Consider the following 18,715-nt stretch of genomic DNA (forward strand, 5'->3'; position numbering starts at 1 on the left):
GAAATTATACAAAGCACCTTCTCAGATCATAATGAAATCAAACTGGAAATCAATTATAGACTAGAACTATAGATATTCTCAGTTGTGTGGAAGCTAAACAGCACACTCCTAAACAATCAGTGGGTCAGAGAAGAAATTGAAGTTAGTAAATCTATTGAGATGAATGAAAACAAGAACACAACATAACAAAACTTATGGGATACAGCAAAGGTAGTGCTGAGAGGGAAATTTATAGCCCTAAATGCCTATATTAAAAAAGAAAGACCTAAAATCAAAGATCTAACTGAACAACTGGAGAAACTAGAAAAAGAACAGCAAACCATTCCCAACGCAAGCAGAAGGAAAGAAATAATAAAGATAATAAAGATTAGAGCAGAAATAAGTGAAACTGAGAACATAAAAATAAAATAAATCCAAAAGCTGGTTCTTTGAGAAGATCAATAAAATTGACAAACTCTTAGCTAGACTAATAAAAAAGAAAAGACAGAAGTTGCAAATAAAAAAGAAACAAAAGGGGGAAAGTTATGACTGACCTCACAGAAATAAAAAGGATCATAAGAGGATGTTATGAAAAACTGTACATCAACAAACAAGACAACCCAGATGAAATGGACACATTCCTAGAAATGTACAAGTAATCTAAACTGACTCTATGAAAAATACAAGAACTTAACAAACCAATCACATTTAAAGAGATCAAATCGGTTATCAAAAATCTCCCAACAAAGAAAAGTCAAGGACCAGATGACTTCACAGGTGAGTTCTACCAAGCATTTGGAGAAGAATTAACACCAATCCAGTTTAAACTCTTCCAAAAAATTGAAGAGAAGGGAAAATTGCCCAACCTATTTTATGAATGGGGAGAAGGGGAATTACCCAACCCTAATATCAAAGCCAGATAAAGATACTACAAGAAAAGAAAATTACAAACCAATCTCTCTAATGAACATAGATGCAAAAATTCTCAACAGCATACTTGCAAATAGAAGCCAATAGCCTATCAAAAGAGTTATACACTACAACCAAGTGGGATTTATTCCTAGTATGCAAGGGTGGTTCAATATAAGAAAATCAACTAATGTAATTGTATTAGTCAGCCAGAGGGGTGCTGATGTAAAGTACCAGAATTCTGTTGGCTTTTATAAAGGGTATTTATTTGGGGTAGAGGCTTATAGTTACAAAGCCCTAAAGAGTTCAATTCAAGGTACCATAAGAGGTTCTTTCTCACCAAATGTCTGTTGCCACATGTCGAAGCAAGATGGCTGCCGATATCTATGAAGGACAGCCTTCCTCTTTCCTCTTAAGGCTCTAAGGGCCCAGCTTCTTCCATCCTCAGCTGTGGGCTGGAGGGCTCAGCTGCTCTGTTCTCTTCACAGGGTCAGCTATAAACTCTCAGATGAATGCCTCATCTCTCTTCCTGGAGCTGCAGGATCAAAGCTGACAAGTTCTCTCCTCTTCCATGTCTATGGAGCTCTCAACTGACTCTAATACCACCAAAAGGGATCATGCTCAAGAGGAAGAGACCAGTTTACAAACATAGTATCTCTTTTTCTGGAATTCACAAATAATATTAAACTGCCACAGTATACACCAAATTAACAAGTTGAAGGAAAAAAACCACAGGATCATCTTGATCGATGCAGAAAAGGTATTCAACAAAATCCAGCATCCTTTCTTGATAAAAACACCTGGAAAAGATAGGAATAGAAGGAAAGCACTTTAATATGATAAAGGGCATATATGAAAAATCCGTAGCAAACATTGTACTCAATGGAGAAAGTTTGAAAGCTTTCCCTCTAAGATCAAGAACAAGACAAGGATGCCCACTGTCACCACTGTTATTCATTATTGTGCTAGTTCTAGCTAGAGCAATTAGACAAGAAAAAAAAGTAATCTAAATAGGAAAAGAGGAAGTGAAACTCTCACTATTTACAGATGACATGATCCTATATTTAGAAAGTCCTAAAATGTCTATGACAAAGCTATCTGAGCTAATAAATGAGTTCAACAAAGTGGCAGGATACAAGATCAACATTCAAAAATCAGTAATGTTTCTGTACACTAGTATTGAACATTCTGGGGAGGAAATCTGAAAAAAATTCCATTTACAATAGCAACAAAAAAACCTCAAATACTGTTGCCGCCTTTCTCCGCCCCTCCTCCCCTTTCAGCCCCCGCTGTCCTTCCCGCCAGTCCCGCCCTTATTGCCAACCTACAATCTGCCCTCTTCCCCATTAACTGCTTATGGCAGACCACCACAGATCTGCCTGCCTGCCTCAGCCTATCTACAACCGCCCCGTAGCCTGCCCTCCCTTCATCACACTCCTCCCTCGACCCAACCCTATATAACTGAGTGTACTTCCGCAATAAAGCAGACCTGTTCTTGCGCTCAAGCGGTCTCCGTGGTTTTTCCTTAACCGCGCGTCCCCCACGCCTGGAGAACCGGTACTCCCTCTTGGGGCACCCCCCGCCGGTGGTTCGGCAGGAGCAAGCCCCCCCGACTCTTGGGCCTGAGCGAGGACGAAACCCTCTCGCTCAGCTACAAAATACCTAGGAGTCAATGTAACCAAAGAAATTTAGGACCTACATTCAGAAAACTACAAAACAATGCTAAAAGAAATCAAAGAAGACCTAAACAAATGGAAAGACATTCCTTGTTCATAGATTGGAAGACTAAATATTGTGAAGATGTCAATTCTGCCCACGCTTATGTATAGATTCAATGCAATAACAATCAAAAATTTTAACAGCCTACATTATAGAAATAGAAAAGATAATAACCAAATTTATTTGGAAGAGAAAGTGTACCCAAATAGCCAAAAGCATTCTAAAAAAGAAGAGCAATGTGGGAGGACTTTCACTGTCTGACCTTAAAACATACTACAAAGCTATAGTGGTCAAAACAGCATGGTATTGGCATAAAGACAGAAATATCAATCAGTGAAATAGAATTGAAAGTCCAGAAATAAACCCTCACTTTTATGACTACATGTTTGTTTTTTAAAAATTTATTTATTTTTCTTTTTATCCCTCCTCCCCCAGATGGTTCTCTGGTCTGTCTGCTCATTGTTTCCTTGCTTCTCCAGGAGGCATCAGGAACTGAACTCAGGACAAGAGGCAAGTGCCCAACAGCCTGAGCCCATCCACTGCAGGCTCTGGCATCTGCTGGCCCATGGCATTTGCTTGTTGTGGCAGGAGCAGTGTCTAGCTTATTGTGGTGGCGTCTAATTCATTGTGACAGTGTCTAGCTTGTTGCGGCAGGGGCGGTGTCTGCTCATGTTCTTTTAGGAGGCACTGGGACCCGAACCCAGGACCTCCCATGTGGTAGGCAGGTGCCCAACTGGTCAAGTCACATCCGCTTCCCACCAAATGTTTTTTGACAAACTTACCAAGTTCATATTTTATTTTGTTAAAGATTTATTTTATTTATTTCTCTACCCTCTGCCCCCTTGACTGCTCCTTGTCTATTCACTGTGTGTTCTACGTCTACTTGCATTATCTGGTGGTACTGGGAAACCGTGTCTCTTTTTCGTTGTGTCATCTTGCTGCGTCAGCTCTCCGTGTGTGTGATGCCACTCCTGGGCAGGCTCCACTTTTTTCATGTGGGGCAGCTCTCCTCATGGGGTACACTCCCTTTGCATGGGGCACCCCTGCATGGGATGGCACTCATTGTACACAACAGCAATGCACATGGGCCAGCTCACCAACACGGGTCAGGAGGCCCTGGGGACCAAACCCTGGACCCTGCATATGGTAGATGGACGCTCTATCAGTTGAGCCACATCCACTTCCCTACCAAGTCCATGTTAATGGGACAAAACAGTCTCTTCAACAAATGGTGCTGGGAGAACTGGATATCTAAAACCAAAAGAATGAAAGAGGACCTCTATCTCACTCCCTATACAAGAATCAACTCAAAATGGATCAAAGACCTAAATATAAAATTTTGCCAGGACCATAAAACTACTAGACGTAAAAGTAGGGAGACATCTGAAAGACCTTCTGGTAGATGGTGGTTTCTTGGAACTTACACCCAAAGCATGCACAACAAAAGGAAAAATAGATAAATGGGACCTCCTCAAAATTAAACACTTTTGCACCTCAAAGGATTTTGTCAAAAGGGTGAAAAGGTAGCTGACTCAATGGAAGAAAATATTTGGAAATCACATATCTGATATATCTATGATATATAAAGAGGTGTTACACTCAACAATAAAAAGCCAAATGATCTGATTAAAAAATGGGTAACAAATACCTTGCATGGTGCCTCCCCATGTGAGTTATTGGCTAGGTTGGTCACTGACCCCTGAAACAATAAAGGTACCTACTACATCTCTGGTTGTGCTCCTGAAGTCAATGGAGAGTACATTATAGTTTCAAACTCCTACAGCAGCCGGCAATGGCTCGATATGACCCAATGTGCAATGGACATTGCCTCTAGATTGGCTCTGTTTCATAGTGCTGAAGAGCACCACACACCAGGCCTGTAAAATACTGGAGCCTTACCTTCCTGGTTTCTCTCGAGGATCAACAGCACTGCAGCATGCTGGCTGTGTGAAGGGCATATATACCAAGTGGAGCAACAATTACTAGAGTGATGTAAGTAGAACTTAAACACAATTGGCATTATAACCTGCTCCCATGGAGAGAAAACATGTATGGTATTGCAAACCTGGAGCTTAGATCTATTAATTGCACTCAGAGGAACTTGTGCATTGATTACTATTAAGTACTGTACCTATATGCCTGGTGAATATAATCTTTTCTATTGTAGATCATATACAGAGAGATATTGAGCATGTTAAAAGTACTGGTAATTCATTTTCTAAGTATTTAATGAATGTGCCTATAATATAAAAGAATGGCTTAAGTACTGTCTTTGTTTTGTTTGCCATATGCTTGTCTTGTTGCCTATGCTGTCTTTGTAAGTTTATGTCTAGGGCAGTACCTCTCCCTACCTCTGCTAGCTGTCCGAAGCATAACCTACCGCTATGGGAACTGGGGTTGGCAGTTTATACCCAAACCCAGCAGGTCAACCACAATCTTTCCCTAGAGTTAACAAACAGCATAAAGGAACTCAAGGAAGAATACTGTTTCCCATCAACTTTGGGAGGATGCAGCCTCTGAAGGCACCTGGCTTTTCTTACTCTCATAGTCTAGTATGCAATGGCTGGTCCCGTTTTTGGGCCTGCTCGCCACCATCCTCTTTGCTCTTTCAGTGGGACCATGTATCTTTAAAATTCTAATTATTTCTTACAGAATCAACACTTTATTTTGTTATGCAGGAATTTCATCCAGTTCCAACATGGTGCCAGACCCGTCTTCCCTCAACCACAATAGAATAGCCAGAGAGGTTTATGCCCTGTCATGCAGGGACTAACTAGCAGGAAGTAACTACAAAAGAATGACCATCGCCCCTCAGCACCCTGTTAAGAATAAGGGTGTGAACTATATGAGGGGGGAATTGAGGCAGGTTAATATAATGAAAGGGGAAGGTGGCTGGCCCAGAAGACGGCATGGCCATGAGACCCTGCCAAGACCTTGACCTCGACCTTGAGGTCCCAGTTGGGACTCTCTCTGGGACTGAGGGCAGGCCCTGGATATTCCAAACAGGCCTTACCACTGGCCCCCACTATTAGTGGAGTAACTAATAACAGTTGGGGCCCCTTCCCTTAGCATTAGCAAGAGGAGGGATAACTAATAGTTTAAAAGGTGACCATTCAAGTCAAAACTCGCTCTCTGCCTAGAGGAGCATGCACCAAATCTCAGTGCGTATTTCTGAGTTTATCTCCCGTTTCTCAGCAAGTTCTGTTCTTTCCCATTTCCCAATAAATTCATTTTACTGGCCTAAAAAAAAAAAATGGGCAAAAGACTTGAATAGACATTTGTCCAAAGAAGAAATACAAATGGTGAAAAAAACACATGAAAAAATATTCAACATCACTAGCGATTAGGGAAATGGAAACCAAAGCTACAATGAGATAGCATTTCACACCTATCAGAATGGCCACTTTTGAAAAGACTGAAAACTACAAGTTTTGAGGAGGATATGGAGAGATAAGAATACTTATTCACTGTTGGTAAGAATGTAGAATGGAATAGCCACTGTGAAGGACTGTTCCTAAAGAAGTTGAATAAAGATTTCCCATGTGACCCTTCAATATGACTACTGGGTATATACCCAGAAGAACTGAGAGCAGTGACTTGAATAGACATCTGTACACAGATATTCCTAGCAGCATTATTCACAGTTGCAAAAAGATGGAAACAACCCAGGTGTCCATTGACTGATGAATGGATAAACTCTGCTGTATACACATGATGGAATATTATGCAGTTTTAAGAAGGAATGAAGTTGTGAAGGATATGACAGTATCAATGAAACTGGAGGACATTACGTTGAGTGAAGCAAGCAAGACACAAAAGGACAAATACAGAATGATTCTGCTATTATGAACTAAATATACTATATAAATTCATGGAGTTAATAACTAGAATATGGGCCACCAGAAAATAGAATGAGTTTAGAGAATGGAAACCTGAGGGTTAACTTGCTCAGAATTGGGAAAGAGGTTGTGTGTTAATCTTTGGAGATGAAGAGAAAGGTGAAAGCACAACATAATGTTTATAAGTAGCAGTGCTATTCTATGTGTATGACAGTGGTTAACAGGAAAGACTAAGGTCATGTATATTACTAAAAAGCTAAAAATGTAACATGCAACTGTATAGCATAGTAAAACCTCATGTGAAATATGAATATGGATATTTCATATATGACTTTTCATTTGAAACTGAACAAATGTTATGTTACTGTTATAAGATGTTAATATTAGCCAAAAAAATACCCACAAAAACATGCTAAGTGAAAGAAACCAGACACAAAGTACTGTATATTGTATGATTCAATTTTTTAAATCTTTATTTATCTTTTTTAACGTTACATTAAAAAAATATGAGGTCTCCATGTGCCCCCCACCCCCCTCATCCCACTCCTCCCATAACAACAACCTCCTCCATCATCATGGGACATTCAATGCACTTGGTGAATACATCTCTGAACACTGCTGCACCACATGTTCAATAGTCTACATTAAAGTTTACACTCTCCTCCAGTCCACCCAGTGGGCCATGGGAAGACATACAATGTCCAGTAACTGTCACTGCAGTACCACCCAGGACAACTCCAAGTCCTGAAAATGCCCCCACATCACATCTCTTCTTCCCATTCCCTACCCCCAGCAGCCACCATGGCCACTTTCTCTACACCAATGCCACATTTTCTTCGATTACTAATCACAATAGTTCCTGAATAGAATATCAGTAAGTCCACTCTAATCCATACTCTATTCCTCCATCCTGTGGACCCTGGAATGGTTGTGTCCACTCCACATCTATATCAAGAAGGGACTTAGATTCCACATGGATGATGGAGGCAATTCTCCTGCTTTCAGTTGTAGGCACTCTTGGCTCTCTGGTGTGGTGATTCAATTTATATAAAATGTAAATATAAATTAATTTATAAAGTGATTATGTGGGGGAAAAACGTCCTTGCCCAGGGTCACATGGCTCATATGAGGCATCACAGAGCTGGGCACTAGCCTTTAGAAACAGAAAAGCTCACTTCTTCCCACTTCCTCAAAGCAGCACGGAGTGTGACACCCTCAACCCTTTCAATGGACTGCATCCAGGGCAGAGTTCTCCAGCCTCTGAAAGCAAGATGAAGAATGGATGGGGATGGGAAAGGGAAGGAGTAACAGTCAGCCCGGGTGAGTATGAGTGTGTGCTTGAGCTGGTGGTGCACAGCAGCAGGATCACCGAGGAAGCTGAACTGAGATTATGGGGCGTGGTCAGGGAGATACACAGGTGTATGAAACATAGATTTCCTCCACCCCCAGGGAAAGGGCCCAGGTAGGAAGCCTGGGAATAACAGAGTCAGGAATGGAACCCAGGTCTGCCAGTGTCAAGCTGTTTTCTCGATCCTATCGTACTGATCCACACGCCTGCTCTGTGACCCTGGGCAAATCTCATTGCCAGGATGATCCTTATCTGGAAAATGAGCTTAGATCAGGTAGGCTCAAAGCCCCTGCTGGCTATGTCATGTTAAGTCCCAGAAGCAGGCCAAACAGTCAAGTCTCAAGCACCTCCACAAGAAAAGTCCTGGGGCAGGGAGGATGAGTTTTTCTAATTTTTTCTGGGACACTTGCCCAAAGCCTGGATTCTCTTACATCCTGAAAGATTATTTTCTAGCTTTGTATTTGAAAAATCAGGTATGTCCATGGTTGTCTTCTTGGGCTCTGTCCACCCTGTCCATTTATTCATTCATCAACATTCTCCAAACACAATGGCTCTGGCCCCTCTCCTCTCCTCTCTCATCTGACAATTCATCCAACCAACCAACAATCAATTGTTACTGAGCTCCAACCATGTATCAGGTGCCATTTTAGGCACTGGGTCACTGCAGTGAGCAAATGAGACATAGTCCCTACCTTCATAGTGCCTCCAGGGTTTTTCATTTTTGTTTGTTTGTTTTTGGTTATTGTTTGTTTTTTTCAGGAGGCACCAGGAACTGAACCCAGGATCTCCCATGTGGGAGGCAGGCACTCAACTGCTCAAGCTTCCCCTCCAGGGTTATGAGGAGATATTCACCAGATAATCACCAAACAAATATAGGATTCCACCTGTAACAAGGGCTGCAAAGGAGACATACCTGGTACTATGAGAGTCTAGGTGGGGGAAGTGGACTTGGCCCAATGGATAGGGCATCCGCCTACCACATGGGAGGTCCGTGGTTCAAACCCACTGCCTCCTTGACCCGTGTGGAGCTGGCCCATGTGCACTGCTGATGCGCACAAGGAGTGCCATGCCATGCAGGGGTGTCCCCCGCATAGGGGAGCCCCACGCGCAAAGGAGTGTGCCCCGTAAGGAGAGCCACCCAGCACGAAAGAAAGTGCAGCCTGCCCAGGAATGGCGCCGCACACACAGAGAGCTGACGCAGCAAGATGACGCAACAAAAAGAAATACAAATTCCAGGTGCCACTGATAAGGATAGAAGTGGTCACAGAAGAACACACAGTGAATGGACACAGCAGACAACTGGGGATGGGGTAAGGGGAGAGGAATTAAAAAAAAAAAGTGTAGGGTGGAAAGGAGGTAGGAGGTAGAGTTGGAGGGGTCTCACCTAAGGAGGCAGGGAAGGCTTCCTTGAAGAAGTGACTCTTGAACTGTGATCTGAAGAGTATGGAGGAGTGAGGTAGTGGCGGGAGAGGAGTGCATTACAGGCACAGGACACAGCCTTGTGGCAGAAGGGACCGTGGTGAGGACGGTGAAGGCCCAGGGAGGCTGAGGAGGAGCAGGGGAGGGAGGTTGGAGAGGCTGGCAGGAGCCAGACCCACAGCACTCTGTAGACCTTGTAAAGGAATCGTCTTTTCTTTAAAGCAATAGGGAACAGTTGAAGAGTTTTAATCGGGGGAGGTGACTTGATCAGCTTTACACTTTGAAAATATCTTAGCAGCTGTGTGAGCATGGGTAAGGGTGCAGTGGAAGGCGAACCGGACCCAGTGAACACAGGAGACCAGTGAGGAGGCTGTGACTGGGGTCCACAGGGCAGAGGACTTCCTTGGACTAGGGTGTCAGGATGGAGAAGGAGAAGAGTGGACAAATTAGAGAAATAATTAGAAAGAGCATTTGTCAAGACTTAGAGTTGGGTTGAATCGGGGGAGCGAGAAGCAGCAATGAAGGGTGATTCCCAGGGCTCTGCTGTGGACAAAAGGAAAGATGGTGGTTTAACCACCAAGGGAACACTGAGGGAGAGCAGGCTTGGGCAGTACATTATGAGCTCATTTTTGGAAATGCTCAGTTCAAAATGTCTTTAAGATATCCAAATAGAGATATCAAATAATAATAATAGCTAACATTTATTGAACACTTACATGTGCCAGGTCTTGTACTAGTGCTTTTTAAGTAGAAGCTCATTTAATCCTCACAGCTATTGCATTGGCATCTCCATTTTTCAGAGGAAGAAACTGATGCACAAAAAGGTAAAGTAGATAGGTAGTTGCACCTGCAAATCTAAAGTTCAGAAGATCCGAGCTGGAGATATAAAGACATCAGGGAGGACTAGAAACCGAAGCCATGGTTGAATGAAATTGCCTATGGATGGAAGAGTCCAGCATTTTTCTTTCTTTTCCCCCACCCCACCTCTCACTGGGCTTCACTTAGACCTGCCTTCCTAGACTGAGCAGTAAAAGGTAACCTGGAACTACTTGGATGCAGTAGATTGTAGTTTTCAAAGATGGCCCCAGCAAAATTTCCTGTCTCGCTTGTCTTCTTAGAGCCTTAGCACTGTAATCAAGAGGAGTTATCTAACTCTGCTCCCCTTCAATCTGGGCAGACTTGTGACTGGCTTGCGACTAGTAGAATTCAGCAGAAGAGACACTTCAGAACTTCCAAAGCTAGGTCTGGAAGGCCTTGTGAGCGGCAACACTCATGTGTGGTGTCCTAAGCTGCCAGGTGAGAAGATCAACCCTGCCACCTCGTGGAGAAGCCATGGGTAGGTGCTCTGGAAAGCAGCCACAGTTGAGGCCCCAGACAGCAGCCAGGACCACACAGCAGACCTGTGAGTGCAGATACCTCCACACGATTCCAACCCCCAACCACTGATTCACTCCCAGCCATTGCCTCTTTCCAGCTCAGGCTCCAGGTATTCTGGAGCGAGACAAACCATCCCTGCTTTGCCCTATTTGAATTCTTTACCTACAGAATCTGGGAACATAATAAAATGGTTGTTTTAAACCACTAAGTTTTGGGTAGTTTGTTTTGCAGCAATAGTAACCGGAGCATTTTACTGAGGAGGGGAGGCTGTGTTCCCACAGCTTCCTGGCTGCTGGACGAGTAGGGTGATGGCTTTCACCTGCCCTTCCCCACTTACCAACACTCCCAGGCCATACTCTTTCAGTTCTCATTTCATCTTATCCTATATTAGACTCACGAGTGTCTGTGTCTGTCTGCCCGACTGGACTGGACTGTGAGCTTCTGCAGGAGGAGGGTGGCAGAGACAGCCTTGGTTGCCTCGTATTCTGTGCCCAGCACAGAGCTTTTCCCAGAAGAGACTCAGTAAGTGCTTGCAGGATACATGTCTGCCAGCTGGCCTGACTCTTTTTTCTGGTTAGACTTGCCAGGAGTGGGGATCTCACACGTTGTATTAGGCAGTCAAAGGGGTGCTGATGCAAAATACCAGAAATCTGCTGGGGATTATAAAAGGTCTTTATTTGGGGTAGGAGCCTACAGATACCAGGCCATAAGCATAAGTCACTTCCCTCACCAAAGTCTATTTTCACGTGTTGTAGCAAGATGGCTGCCAATGTCTGTGAGTGTTTGGGCTTCCTGGGTTCCTCTGGGCTCAGCTCCTGTTTTCTCTTCAAGGTCAGCTGTAGACTATGAGGCTCTCTAGGCTTTGCCTCTCTCCACAAGGTCAGCTGTAGACTATCAGGCGAACGGCTCTGTCTCTTTCTTTCCCCAGGGCTCCAGCATCAAACTCCAACATTAAGAACCTGCAACTCTGTCCTTTGCCATGCCTTTTACCTGTGAGTCCCCATCCACCAAGGGGTGGGGACTCAACGCCATAATAGTGTGACCCAATCAAAGCCCTAATCATAACTCAATCATGCCCAGGTACAGATCAGATTACAGACACAACCCAATATATATTTTTGGAATTCATAACCATATCAAACTGCTATACACATCTTCCAAGGGAATTGGGGAGCCAGAAGAAGCTCTTGCTGACTGCCTCACACAGCACACAGAGATGTATGATTTGACTGAAAACAATTTTTCTGAAAGCATTCTTGTGAAAACATTTTGATTAAAACAATGATTTGATTGAAAATGAATATTCCATGGTCACTATTTTTTTCCTATAGCGTTGACCATTTTTATGATTCATGAGGCCATTTTGATGCAACCAAAGAGAGACAAGGGGAGAGTCAAGGTGAAGAGTGACAGAGACCAGGAAATGAGGTGGTGCAATTGATGGGGAACCTCTCTTCCCATCAGAGGTCTCCAGGATCGAATCCCGGTAAATCCTAGAGGAGAGAAAATGAGAAGACAACAGACAGCAAAAACAGCAGCGGGGGAGGGGGGAAAAGAAATAAATAAATCTGAAAAAAAATTCTATTGTAAATATTTGCCCTCAACCCCCTTTCCCCCACCCCAGCTCACAATTGTGTGAGCTCCCACGTAGCATTGCCTCAGTGGGGACAGGGATCTTCAAAGACACTTCGGGTCAGACTTAGGGTTATGGAGATCCCAGCGCTGAGCCACAGGGTCCAGGGGGAGCCAGTGTCCTCTGGGTGCCAAGATCCCCTGGGCCCAGCCCAGCCCAAGGGCGTGAAGACGCCTAGTGGGGAGAGGCAGGCCCTGGAGAGGAGGGGCCCAGGGCACCCGCCCTCGAGCCACCAGGGAGCCCCAGCAGAGGGCAGCAAGAACCTGGCTCCAGGCTTCCACCGAGAGCAATTTAAGTCCCTTCTCCAGTGAGAGGCACTGGGGGTGGGGGAAGGCTTTGCCAACTGTTTAAATCAGGTCTGGAGGAGGGGAGTGGGTAAGGGTACTCTAGGTTTGTATTGGGGTGGCCTGTACAAAGCTGAGGAGGCAGGAATTAGTAAATCAAACTGTTCCTGGAGTGGGGGTGGAATGCAAACTCTGGAGGCAGGGTCTGGGTCTGTTTTGTGTGTATATCTATATCATTTTAGAATAGTGCCTAGCTTACAGTATATATTAAATTAATATTTGTTGATCGAATGCACAACTGGGGATACCATTCATGGGGAGGGAGGGAAGGAGAGAGGAAGGGAAGAGGATGGAGGAAGTTTAAGTGGAAGACAAAAAAGGAAAGGATTTTTTTCTTATTGAGCACCTACTACATGTGGGCACTATACTAAGCTTTTTAAATTCATTTCTTTCTCTTTTGAAAAATTTATGTTTTAATTGGAAAGTAGTAGTACATGTTAAGATTAAAAAATTTAAAACTGCCTCTAAAAATAAGTCTCATTCTCATAGTAGAACCTCAAACCTTTCCAAAGGCTAACAATGTTTCTTGCATATTTTTTCAGAAATTGCATATTCATGTGCAAAAATATACATGCTTATATAACATACTGCTTTGCTTTTTGGGTGTTTTGATTTGTTTTATTTCATTTAGCAACATATCTGGAAGCCTACATCTTTTTGAATGCTTCATCCATTGTATGGATATACATATATTTTTGCATTAATTCTCCAAGTGAGTATTTATGGGTTATTTTTGGCTTTCTGTCACTTGAAATCTTTTGCTGCAGTTGAGGACCTCTTTACTTTATAAATTTCAATCAAAGCTGAAAATTCCAGATACTCTACAGAGGGTATGGGCATGTGTGGTGAGTTGAATTGTGCCTTCTCCTCTAAAAGACATGTCTAAGTCCTAAACGCTGGAATATGCGAAGGTGCCCTTATTTGGAAAAACAGGCTTTGCAGATGTAATTAAGTTAAGTATCTCAGGGTGAATACCCAAATTCCAATGACTGGTGTCCTTATAAGATAAAGGCGGGGAGTAGATGTGGCTCAAGCAGTTGCGCGCTTGCTTCCCACATGAGAGGTCCCAGGTTTGGTTCCCGGGGCTTCCTAAAAACAAAGCAAAACAAACAAACAAACAAAGAACCAAACAACAAGGAAACAAACAAACAAACAAACAAAAACCCAACTCAAGGGAGCCGATGTGGCTCAGTGGTTGAGCGCTGGCTTCCCACATAGGAGGTCCCAGGTTCCATCCCCGGCCCCAGTAACTTTAAAAAAAAGCAGCCTTATAAGATAAAGGAGAGGAAGGCTTGAGACATGAATGCCCAAAGGGAGACACCATGTGATTGGAGTGGTGCATCTACAAGCCAAAGAACGCCAAGGATTGCTGGAGCCCCAGAAGCTAGGTGAGGGGCAGGCAACGGCTACTTTCTCATAACCTCCAAAAGGAACCAGTCCTGGTGACACCTTGATTTTGGGACTTCTGGCCTCCAGTGCTATGAGAAAATAAATTTCTTTTGTTTTAAGCCACCAAGTTTGTGACAACTTACAGCGGCCTTAAGAAACTAAGATAGCATGTGACCTACTTGACCAATCAGGGGCTTCTGCCTGGACTGCGCACTGGGGTAGGAGCAGTGCGGGCAGCGAGCTGTGGCAGCACCATGCCGGGAGGGAGGCTCCCGAGAGGGGATTCTGGTGGTGGTGTGACCTTCCGTTGCTCCTCCCCGATTCACAAGCCTGGTTCTCCAGCTTTCCTGAGGATTTTATGAAGTATCCCCAAATTCCTTTGTTTAATCTAGCCAGAGTCCTGCTACCCTTGCAGACGTGGAGAGTTAGGCTTGCCTTCAGACACCCTGATCCAGCCACCTGACTGCCTTTCACTGTTCATGCGGAGACCTTCCGGCAATACCCAGGGCTCTGCCACTGTGCCTTGCTCAGGCTATCTGGAACCACATGCATGCTAGCTCAGGTGGGAAACCTTGCTAACATCCCTGCCAAGAGACCCCCTACCGCTGGAGGTAATGAAAGCTCACTGCCTCTGACGATGGCTCCTGCCTCGTGGACAGCACGGGTCCTCAGGTGCTGGTTAACAGCGAGTAGCGCTGCTTGCACCCGGCAGGGCCCACTCCCTAGTTCAGCCCTCTGCAGCCCCACAGAATGGGTCATTCTAGCAGCAGGCTCTTCTTGGTGCCCTAACTCCCGATGGGGGCACCCGTGGGCCCGGTGCCAGCTATGCCTAGCAGGCAACTAAACAAGCAGCTTGTGCCCTGCCCTGAGTTCACCTGGGGGTCATCTTCCTCTGTGGCTTTTCTCTGAACCTCCTCACTCTAAACATATTCTCTTTTAACCAGCACTTCTCAAAGGATGACTGGGGACCAGGTGATTAAACAGAATCACCTGGCGAGGAAGTAACTTATTAAAAATGCAAAATCTTATGCTGGGTAATTCTGATGCCCATTGAACTTTGAGAAGCACTGGCCCAATCCACACAATTGCTGTAAAGTGTGTCCATACATTCTGTGGATATGTTGGAAAACAATAATTAGAACTTGAAGACTGCATTCTGAGGAAGGTTTGCGGATGGCCTGGGAAATGGCACTAGGTGAATGTCTCTGAGTACTCTGGATAGGAGAATGTCCTGCACCAGCCCGGAGCTGGACAGCAATATTTTAGTGCTTCCTCAGTCTGAAATTCCTCTACAATGTGTCAGATGGGTGGGTTTTGTTTATAGGTATTTCTCTGGGAGTTTGGGATGCTGACTGAGGCTGGCTGGTGATACGGTAATTGCTGGGGGTGGGAAATGGAGGAGAAGCAACAATGGACTATAAGGTAGCCTGCTAAGAAGTGTAAGGGGGCTCTTTTAAACACTTCCATTCATACACCATACAACCTATCCCAAGTGTACAATCGGTGGTTCACATTATAATCACAGAGTTGTGCACTCATCACTATTTTTAGAAACCCCATACTCCTAACAGCCCCCCATTACTGACACTTAGCAATTTGGTATGGTACCTTTATTACAATTGATGAAAGAAAATTACAAAATTATTGTTAACTATAGCCCACAGTTTACATTAGTTGTATTTTCCCCATATACTATACCTTTTAATAGTCACATACATTTGTTCTAGTTCATGGAAGAATATTCTTATACTTGTACTATTAACCACACTCGTTATCAACAGGATTCACTATGCTCTACAGTCCCATGTTTTATCCTCTAGCTTTCCTTCTAGTGACATACATGGCCCTCAACTTCCCCATTCAATCATAATCATACCCATAATTCAGGACTGTTAATTACACTCACAATAATGTGCTACCATCACCTCTACCTCAAAAAAATCACTCCAAAAGCCATTAAAGGGTCCGAACAAGGCAGGCATCATGCTGGATATGGGGGCAAGGGAAAGGGGGCCTTGGTGGCCAAGACCAGAGTATCAGAGGTGAAGCAGGGTGAGGCGGATGTGCCAACAGGGGGTGGCTCAGTTGGGGTGTTGGAACCCAAGTGGGCTAAGGAGGGACCCAAACAAGAGCCCCACGTGGGGAAAGGAGGGCCTCCATGGGGTAGGTGCAGTGGCCCAGCACAGAGTGTTGGAGCAAGGATGGAATGAGGCTTCAGTGCTGGGAAGTTGTGTGTGTGCGGGGGAACAGTGGTGGTCTGCCCTAAGCTATCAGGCCGAGTAAGGTGAGGAGGGCATCTGTGCAGGGAGGGAACCCCAGTAGAAGACTGGCTACATAGAGGGGAGTGAATAAATGAGAACATATGTTAAGGATCATGGGAGCTCATTTTTTTACTATTGGAGAAGGAAGGTAGCTGTGATGTTGGATAAGAATTAGAGGTATTGGCTGAACTTGCAGTTTTCAATATTTACTTAAATATCGACATGTAGGTATATGTTGAAATAAGTACAGATGTAAATGTGTAGAGATGTGGGTATATACATTCATATATTTCACAACTCTGTCCACTGAGAGGGTCTGGGAGCAGCAAACCTAAGAGCAATGAGCATACTTAGAATGCAAATCTTGGTTTCTATATACCATTCTCCAATGAAAGGAACCCAGCCTTAGTGGAGAAATGGCAGGTAGGGTCAGAAAAGTATAAGATGAAGCTGGAGCATTTTAATGTGCCAGAATGTAAGAGAATACTCAAAGAATGATGGGGACATTTCAGGACTCACACTGGTCAAATCTGGGATAATCTGTGCATCAAAAGAAATAATGCTGGGAAGTGGATTTGGCTCAATGGATAGAGCATCCACCTACCACATGGGAGGTTCAAGTTCAAACCCAGGGCCTCCTGACCCATGTGGTGAAGCTGGCCCATGTGCAGTGCTGATACGCACAGAGTGCTGTGCCACACAGGGGTGTCCCCTGCATAGGGGAGCCCCACGTGCAAGGAGTGCGTTCCATAAGGAGAGCTGCCCAGCATGAAAAAAGTGCAGCCTGTCCAGGAGTGGGGCTGCACACACAGAGAGCTGACGCAGCAAGAAGATGCAACAAAAAAGAGACACAGATTTCTGGTGCCACTGACAATAATACAAGTGGACACAGAAGAACACATAGTGAATGGACACAGAGAGCAGACAAACGGGGGGGAGGGGGGAATAAATAAAAAATAAATCTTTAAAAATAAATAAATAAATAAATAATGCTGGTAACACATTATGACCTGTTGAATAAAATAGGAATCCATAAGTAGGTTAAAAATGAATAGATAAATTGAACATCTGATGAGGAATGGAATATTTACATAACTTCAAAGTATCTCCTCACATAATTCTTATTAATTACAAAGGGAAAATGAGTAGCTTCACAGAAACCACTTTAATTAAGTGATAAAAATGAACATCAGCAATAACAGGATAGATTGAAATCATGCAATGCCTGATAAGATATGAGAAGAATACATCATTTAAGTGATATTTTTGCCAAAGATGCATAACTTAAGTCTAATCACAAGGAAACATCAGACAAACCTAAAATGAGAGGCATTTCACAAAACAACTGGCCTATAATCTTTTTTTTAAAGATTTATTTTATTTATCTCCTCTCATTGTTTGCACTTGCTGTGTACTCTCGGTGTCTGCTCATCTTCTTGTTTCAGGAGGTATTAGGGGAAAGCGGACTTGGCCCAGTGGTTAGGGCGTCCGTCTACGACATGGGAGGTCCATGGTTCAAACCCCGGACCTCCTTGACCCGTGTGCAGCTGGCCCACGCGCAGTGCTGATGCGCGCAAGGAGTGCCGTGCCATGCAGGGGTGTCCCCCGCGTAGGGGAACCCCACACGCAAGGAGAGCCGCCCAGGAATGGTGCCGCCCACAACGAGAGCTGACACAACAAGATGACACAACAAAAAGAAACACAGATTCTGACAACAACAGAAGCGGACAAAGAAGAAGACACAGAAAATAGACACAGAGAACAGACAACCGGGGTGGGGGGCGGGGGGGGGGGGGAGGGGAGAGAAATAAATAAATAAATCTTTAAAAGACTGTGCTGGGTATTTTATGTGCAAGTCCCTGCTCCCCAGTGCCTATCCTAGAGCAGCTCTTTTCTTCTGAAACTTAAAGGGCTCACCTCTCCATATGTGAGAATTCTTGAGGGTACAGACTAAGGCATGCACGATTGAAGCTCTAGGATTTTTCAGTGTCTACTGCCAACAGATATTTTTAAAAATAGGGGAAGTTAAGTGGTATGCCCAAGGTCACAGTTGCTTTCACCATCCTATGCTGCCTCCTTGATAGTCAAGAAGACTCTTTTACAGGAAGAATAATGAACTAGTAGGTGCCTGGAAGCTGAAATTCTTGGGCACATGGTTGGTTGACGAATCATATCTTTGAATATGAACTATTTTGCATTCAAGTAGATGTTTTAGTGTCATGTACATTAGAAGAACTATCTAGTATAAAATAAAGTCCTTCAACAGGGTAGATCAAGCTCTGGCCACAAAGCACCTTTTAGCACAGGTGATAGTGATGTGTTTCAAGATAATTAGGTTTGAAATGGCCCTAAACAGGTGTTAAGACAGATGGGTTTGCACTAGGACTAGGTTGTTGGGCACTCCTGAGGCTCCATCCTGGGCCCAGGCAGGGGAGGTAGGGGCTGGTGCTTCATCATTCTACCTGGGGAACTGAGGTCAGTTTTTACTACTTGGCTTA

This window comes from Dasypus novemcinctus, chromosome 10 (genome assembly GCF_030445035.2).
Source record: "Dasypus novemcinctus isolate mDasNov1 chromosome 10, mDasNov1.1.hap2, whole genome shotgun sequence".
NCBI classification, from domain to species: Eukaryota; Metazoa; Chordata; class Mammalia; order Cingulata; family Dasypodidae; genus Dasypus; species Dasypus novemcinctus.